The 8,301-nt window shown below is 42.7% G+C and overlaps 1 long non-coding RNA gene across 1 annotated transcript; it reads left to right on the top strand.

Moving 5' to 3' along the window:
* Positions 1-75: 75 nt before the first annotated feature.
* LOC116443063 lies at positions 76-5,018 on the top strand. Its single transcript, XR_004239744.1, has 3 exons — positions 76-572; positions 4,036-4,237; positions 4,895-5,018. It is a non-coding gene; the product is annotated as an uncharacterized LOC116443063 (long non-coding RNA).
* The last annotated feature ends 3,283 nt before the right edge of the window (positions 5,019-8,301 follow it).

The following is an 8,301-nucleotide window of genomic DNA, read 5'->3' as shown; positions in this document are numbered from 1 at the left end:
GAGCGAGGCGGGACTCGGGGCGGCGGAACCGGCACCGCGGGCCGGGCGGGGAAGGGGCGGTGCCGTGAGCTCACATCCTGCGCCCGGCCGGCGGCACCCGGGCTGTCCCCGAGAGTCCGCGGTGGTGCCTGCGCGGTGACACCATTCCGACTCTTCCCGCGACCTGGTCTCGTGGCCCCCTGATGAACTTTTTTTTTTTTTTTCCTTCTGGCTCCGTTCCCTGGAGGAGTTTCTTCTTGTTTTGTGCTCTGCAATGGGAAGAAGATAGGGCTGTAGCGTTTAAGTGATGTGTTCAGGCCGGCTTTAAGTTGTTTTTGTCTATTTGTTTAGCCATGTTAAGGAAGAGCTGTGGGAGTGCAGCGTCTCCTGTAAGCCTGGTGCTGAGCTGGCTCAAGCAGTGCGGGTCGGAAGGTGCCTGCGGGAGATGGGGGGTGCTGGTGGAACGGGCCTCAGGAGCATCAGTCAGGACCTTCTCTCGGAAAACAGGAAAACAGCTGCCATGCTTCCATCTCCTGGTGCTTAGCACTGGGTGCCTGTAGGAGGAACGCTTTTCCATGTGGCTTCACTACTAGGTCTGTCCTGACAGGGTTTGGTATATCTGAAATACAAGGAAAAAGGCTTTTCGTGGTAAACAAAATCATTGCCTTTCTCACAGTTTAATCTGAAAGTGCTTGAGACCAAGGACAAGCCCAGGGCAGAGTTTGTTCATTCTTCCCTTTGCCTTTTCCCTTTGCCCTGTTCTTTCTTTGCTACCTATGATACATTACTAAACACGTGATATTTGGGTCTCATAGACCAGTGCCTGTATGCTCAAACCTTTCCTGAATACAAGATTGCCACCAGCCATGTGTGAGGTCACTTAATCATACAGTCTTCAAAGTGTTTTGGGTTGTGCTAGTGAGGGTTTCTTGCCAGCGGGACTCTCACATCAGTAATGGACACCTGGAGAGTTAGCCTGTCCCAGGGTAGAAATCTTAGCCCAGGCCTGGGGTTATGGTTAGGACTAGGATCAGGGTGAGGAGAGCGAGAAATAGGGAACCTTCTGGCATTAGACTGGTGCCTAGGCACAGTTCCTTCTAGGGTCATAACTGTCATGCAATTTTTTCCCTTTGGAATCCCATGATCTGGACATAACTTCCATTCACAATACCTTTACCTGGAGTGCTGGCAGGGTAGGCATCAAGTGCTGCCCAGGGGAATTTGGAAGAGAAGGCAAATAACTCAGTTTTCTGCTCTGCTAGAAGCTTGGCAGGTTGGCTTCGTGCTGTAACACTGTAAACATCGCTGTTTAACTCCTGTCATAGTGGGTAGGGAAGGGAATGTGGAGTGGTGACTATTGTGCTTCCTTTTTGACTTTGAAACAGACAGTATGCTAATGGTACCCTGTTATGATCCTTCCTAATCACCTAAAACTTCATTCCCTCATTTTTGGGCATAACATGGGTGGAGAAAGCTGTGTAAGGAGAAAATTGAGTGGCTGCTAAAAGTCTGGCTAAGTTGGATGTTGATTGTCTTGTGAGTTCTAAAAAGGTAATTGGAAAATCTCCATGGACTTGTCTGCAAAACAGTTACACAGGTGTTGCTCTCTCTAATGGAAAAAGGAAATGGATTTAAAGCAGAAAGATTTTCTCAGTTCCATCTGTCAGCCCCTGCAGCTTAGCTGGGCTCTTCTGCCTTTGATCATAGGAGGTAGGTTCCATTTCCAAAAGAGGGTAGGGCTTTTTCATAGCCAGGGTTCTTTGTAGCTGCCTCAGGCAGACTTTGCTCGGAGCTGAGCCATTAGCTGCTGTCTCTGAGCTAAGACATATTTATTGCCTGTGCCTGCGGTTGTGATGGGCTAGGGTCATGCTTCAAGACAGTTTTTCAGCCACCTGTGTCAGGATATTAGGCTCCACAGTACTGCCAGGTGTACAGCATCTGTGGGCACAGGTGCTGAGGGAGATACAACAGCACATTTTCATGCTCTGTAATTGGAGTTAAGCTAAACTGGCTGCAACAAATAGAGAAGGTGCATTTGTGGCTTCAGAGCAATAAAATGGACACAAAGAGTGAAGTGTATATATGCTCTTCTCCTTAACTCCTCCTCTTCCTAGGTCACATACTGTTCAGGTGCTCCTCCAAATCAAAAACAAATAGAAAGGAAAACTTATAATTTCACTGTGGCATCTTTGGTCAGCATTTCTTCAGAAGTATATATGAAGTAAAAATAGACACTTAGTTTTAGGTGTTGACCATGCTGAAGTTAACAGAAATTATGTAAGCTGCCGAATACATTGTCATCTTTTTCCTTGACTTCCAAATCTGTTTCCTTTCTAAAGCAAACATCCTTGGGTATCTATGCAAATGCAGTGCCTTTCATCATTTCTGGAAAATGTCAGAACTCTGATGCTTCTGCAGAGCTGAGCTTAGAAACAGAAAAGCAAAGAGCTGTCAGAAGTCTCCTTTAAATCATGGGTGAGGACTGGAAATTGCCTGGAAACTGATTGGGCTCAGTGGTGTGTCCTATGGATCTCTAATGCTCTTGCACCAAGAATTTGTCCCTATTCATTCATTCCAGGGCTTATGGAAATGTTTATGTCGTGTGAAACCAAAACTGCTTTGAAAGAAGAAAGGAGATTTAATGAATCTTTAATCTAAAGCATCTTGGAATAAGAACAAAGCTTCTGAAATGCTCAAATTTGTATATTTTATGGAAAAGGGCTTGGAAGGTTTTAATTTCTTATGATTCTCTATGCCAGCATTTTGGGCAATTTTTTCCTTTAAAAATGGTTCATTAATATGTCAGTTGACTTTCTAGGAATGGTGCTTTTTAAATTACTAATTTGCAAAGGGATTCAAGATCTGTCCATATCTCCCCTGATTAGTCTGTGCGTACATTTTAAAACATTCTGCAGTACCATTCTGTGCTATCACGTCTTGTGACAGTCTGTCCTGCTGATTTAGCAAGACTTCACTGCTTGCAATATGGCACTGATCCCAGGGACTTAAATGGGTGAGAGAAATGGTTTATAGAACAGTTTCTTTAAAAGTACCTAAGGCAGAAGAACTGCCTCAAGTTTAGTCTGCAGGCTGATGTACTGACAGATTTGTTCCCTAGTCATGTGCTAATTGTTTTAGAATGAGAATCACTTGCTCCTGGATCCTTCTACCAAAGCAGCATGTACAAAATTAATTTCACAAAACTCAACAGCAGACCATATGGAAGGGGAAAATGGTATTTAAACAAAGTTGATTTCAGTCACTAACACATTGTGTTGTAGATGTCAGTCCCTTGCACTCCCACACCATGTACTCAGAAGCATCCAGTCATGTGTGATACTTTCATACACAATCTTCTATTAATGTTTCATTCAGACCAAGTTCAGTATTTCTGCCACACAGTAAGTTAACTTGCACTAGCATACATGCCCACCACTGGGTTATACTGGTGCAGTTTTCTTCTGTGTCTGCAGCTACTCTTAACTTTGGGAATTAAAAAGAGAAAGCTGGAAATTGTAGGGGTGAGCTCTATTACATACCTTAAAAAGCTAAGCCTTAAACATACCTGCAAGCTGTGGATAGTTCTCATAACCATCCCCTTTCAGGGAGGGTGGAGCAGGAAGAGTGCTTTGCTTTTTTTCTTTTACAGAACAATGGAAATTCACTGAGGAAAATGTTGCCCTGCTTTGAGCGTCAAATGAAATTTGGGTAACTCTTTAATCTCAGGAACTAAACTGTGTAAATTTTCCCTTTCCTATGTTTGATTCCTCTGCCTGAGACTGAGAAATGGCTCTTCTGTATTAGCCACAAGTCAGCTAATGGTCATCTTTTGTTGGACTAAGTCAGCTGCAGCGCCAAACACCTCATGCTTTTTATTATCTTGTATTTTAGTTTTCGTTTAGCCTAAGCTCCAATGCCAAACATATATTTAATTAAATTAGTGTAATTTAATTTTAATTTTATTTTATTTTTTCCTTTGTTTTGTTTATTATGGTTTTGTTTGGTTTATTTTATTTGATTTTTAAATTTTATTTTATTTCATTTTATTTTATACAGAGACTAGTTAGTCTTCCTTTGAAATCTGGGGTACAAATCCCAAACTGTACTCTTGGGCACAGATTTACCATGTTCTTCAATGAAGATACCAGCCCTGTGCTAAATGAGCTGCTGTCTGCCAGATCCAGATTCGGTCTTGGCTGTGACCCCTCAGAAATGCCAAGTGTTTCCAAGGAAGCAGGCCTCTGCTGGAAGCTGAGAGGTTTGTGTGTTTCATCTGTTTATTTTGTGTGCTGATGAGATTTGGGAGGGTGTAACAGAGTGGCCATCACAATTAGGAAACGTGTTTCAGATGGGCAGGTTTTATGGAAAGTGGATGCCTTCCCAAAACAATTGTAACTCACCATTTCCAGGGCTTTGGTTTCCCATGCCCCACTTGTTCCTGTCTCAGTAGGAAATAATTTTACCAAGACATAGAGGAGACTGTTCAAAGCATCTGCTGACAAAAGGCTGAGTATCATGTTGCAAATTCATGTCCTCATTTGCTGGAATTGTAGAGGCAAAAGATAGCACAGAACTAGAGTTGAACATTACATTTCCCAGCAAAAACCAGCTAGCAGGTGCTAGTTGCTGTGAAATCTGGATGAAATTATGTGATTCCTCCCTTGCAAGGGAGATGATGATGTGAGAGTGAGCTCTTTGGGAACAGGTAAGCTTTGGAGAAAGCCTACTGAGAAAGGTCAGGTGTTAAGCTTGCCTGGCACACAACTGTCAGAAGAATTGGGATGGCAACATCTGGGGAGGTGATGCAGGGCTGGGAATATCTGGCTGGTCAGTGGTGTTAGTTATGGGAATGTCAGGAGAGAGGACAGTGAAATAGTTATGGTCAGTCCAGTAACTGGGTATTACTGTTCTCCAGGCCCGTGTGTGAGAGCAGCCACAGTAATCCTGGGTTTTCCCCAGGAAAAAGGACTGAGAACAGAATCCCTGCTCTTCATGATCTCCTCATGTGGACATACAGCATTAAAAACAGTTACACCTTATTCTTTCAGTGCCAACTTTCTGGCAGAGGCAGAAGCAGTAATGTTTATACTGTGATATCAAACAGTGCCCTTTCTTCTCCACTCTTGCCCATCCCCACTGAAACAGTAAAATATCAGGAAAATTCACTGCTAGAATCTCTGTCTTGCTGCAGTCAGATTGTGTTTAGCTCTAAATCCTGGTCTGAATACAACTAATACTGTCAAAGATTTTGGTTTTTCAAATTTGAGAGAAAAATGGTGGACTCAGGCCCATCTTTAGTGGGGGATCTATTATCAGATGCCAGGGGTAGTTAGATCAGAACATAATTACATACATCAGTGCAATTTTCAGTTGTTAGTCATTCTTCCCTAATGGTGAAATGCGTGACAGTTTCAGGTTTTGATTGGCACCGCCATTACCTGCTCTTAGTAAACAGATTATTGGCCTCTTTTTTTTTTAATAGAAATTTGCCATCTTCACCTTGCACACAGTCTTGTTACCCAGCCTGCTCTAATGTGTGCTGCTACTAATAAATGAGCAGCTGCCATGGCTACTGTAGCCATACAAAGAAAAGCTCTTCGGCTTTTAAGGAGTGGCTGGAGGCAGGTAATTAACCACAGCTTCACTCCTTGCACTCAAAGCGTCTGGAAAGCAATGCACCGGGCTTCCCGGTGGATTTTCCTTTTATCAGCACTTACTTCAAGGATTGCAATGTCGCTGCCAGTTCTGGCTGCAGCAAGAGAGTAAGAAAAAGCAAGGCAAATCCAGTTATAATTAAGCTGGTGATAACAAAGGGATCTTAAAAATATAATAGCAGATTAATCTTTGGAGAACTTCCTTCTCCTGCTTCCTTTCCCCCATTTTGGGCTTTACTCCTTCATGCTGTTTTCTGTTCACTGCTTCAAGAAATGCATCTCTAATGCATCCAGGAGTAGGAGGGTGTTCACCAAACAATCTTGGCTCTTTCATACTAATGCATTGTCATTTATGCATCTTAATCCACTGGTCCTCTATTTCCGAAGAATCCCTGATATTATAGAACTATTTAAAAATAATTTTTTAGCATGCAGGGTAAATCACATCCTGCTATGTAGCAGATTGTTATTTGTCTGTCAGCCTACAGTAAAAGGTCTGATTTCTGCCCACTGACTTCACTGCAAAGTTCTCAGTTGCCTATAATTAGGGTAAAATTGGGTCCAAGAGTGATAAATTGTATCTTCTACAGCACAGAAGAGCGTACCCTGACTTTCAGCCATATCAATCTGTTTGCAAACAACAGTGAAATTCTGGCTCTCACTGAGCCATGGCAACATGATAGGCTCTTAGACCTGTAGATTGGATTTCAGGTCAGAAATTGCTACTTCCAGCTAGTTTGAATTCTTGTAGAGGGAGGCAAAAATTCAGTGAGAAACTTGCTGCAAACCTATACATCCTGGGCAAGGTGTAGGCCAAGAACTGCAGCCTCTTTGTCTCAATAACAAAAAACTCTTACCAGGAAAGCTACTGGTATTGGTTTATTGGAGTATATTTTATTTCTGTCTCTCTCCCTTCATGTCTCATTCAGAGCTTATTCCCTTGTCTCAGAAATTCAAACCATTAGTAATTGCTCTTTAAAGGTCGACAATAATTTTAAGTTGCTATAAAATTAATCTGAAGCTGAAGTGAAGCTGAAGTTGCAATTTCACTCATACTCCTACTGTTCAAGGAGTATATTTTAAAGTGTTTGAGGCTTTGGGCCAAGCATTGGTATAAATCAAAATAAATACTTGGCTGACTTGCTTGGGTGGCTTCCTTTGGCAATCTGTTTCTAGCTCACAGTTTGGCCTTCTTTGCAGCTGAGATACCTGGTTCTTTTTCTGCCAGCTTTTTTTTTTTAATTGTTTGTTTTTGCTCTTGTTTTTGGTTGCTGTTTTTGCATTTTCTGTCTGGAGCAAAAAGTATCTTGGTTCAACAGTCTGACATTGCACTTCATGATTTCTCAGCCCTCCAGTCAAGAGTTTTCAAGCTTCCTTGACTTTTGGCACTGCAATCCACATGTTTAAAAAAATACTGCTTTTTACCTAACTTGTGTAGGTCTCTATAATTAATTTTTTTCCAAGACAAAGAATTATGGTGATAACTGCTGGCGTTGACTCATACTGCTGTTTGTGCCCAGCCTGCTTACTGACTGACTTCCATCAGGCTACTAATGTAAGGTTAGCGAGACTCTGCAAGAAAATAAGCTTCTTAAAGATGTCCTTCTTTTAAACATAGGTTTCAGTCCATCTTCATCCCTTCCCCAACCTCTCCTGATTCCCGAACTGTGTTTTCTGTGGCCTCACTCCTAAGGCATGTTTGAGCCTTGCATAATGCCTGACTGGGGAGGAGGCAAATAGTGATGAAAGCCAGCTGCCTCAGCCAGCTGGGGAACTGAGTTCTGGGGAAGCAGTTTTTGTCCTTGGTCTCCACCACCCCCTTCTGCACCAGGACTGACTGTGGGAGCCAGCTCAGTAAGTACAGCTGAGGAACTACGGCTGACTTGGGATGACTGGATTCCTCTTGAGAGCTTAAGTTCCAGCTGTTCTCTGGGCTTCTGCACCCTTTAGAAAGGATGAGTGGGATGTTTTGTTGTCCTGTTGTTTTCAACTGATTTAAGTATCTTTTAAACTTGGGGACACTTGGGGATAACAAGTGAAGTGAAACAGTTGTCTTAGCATCTTTTGAAAATACTTCAAACAGCAGCAGAGTGCAACTTACAGGGAAAATATTTCCCATTTTGGGGTGATTGTGTTTGCAACCCTGGGTCATTTAGAGAATCTCTCAGCATGCCCACTGCAGACCACCAGAAAAAGAAAAAAAAGAAAAAGGAGGAGCTAAACAGCTGAATTTTCTACTGTAGTAGCACGCACTGTCTGGCCAATACATTCATTTTGAAAAACAGCACTATTGCAACTCATTCTGGTCAAAATCTGAGTGGTGAAAGAGTAGTAAGACTGAACTGGTGGGTAGGAATTGCATCTACACTGCTCAGTGCTTGCTCCAGCTCTGAGACTCGGAGGAGACTTCAGGCTCCTCTTGGGCCATACTTCTGCTGTGAAGCCATCTGATGGCAAAAATACAGTAGGAAAGACCACTTCGAGAGTTATAGCAGATTATTAGGACATGTGCCTGTGTAAGAAAATTCTTTTTCTTTGCACCACAGAGCCAGGCACACTCCTTGTCTTTGTGCTTTTTGGCTATAGGGACAGATTCTGCCTCATAGAAGAGCAATGTTGATTATCTCAAAATACTTGCAGAGGGGCAAAGCATAGCCAAGACCCACTC

The sequence above is a fragment of the Corvus moneduloides genome, chromosome 1, assembly GCF_009650955.1.
Source record: "Corvus moneduloides isolate bCorMon1 chromosome 1, bCorMon1.pri, whole genome shotgun sequence".
Classification (NCBI taxonomy): domain Eukaryota; kingdom Metazoa; phylum Chordata; class Aves; order Passeriformes; family Corvidae; genus Corvus; species Corvus moneduloides.
This window is presented reverse-complemented; position numbering and strand designations above follow the sequence as displayed.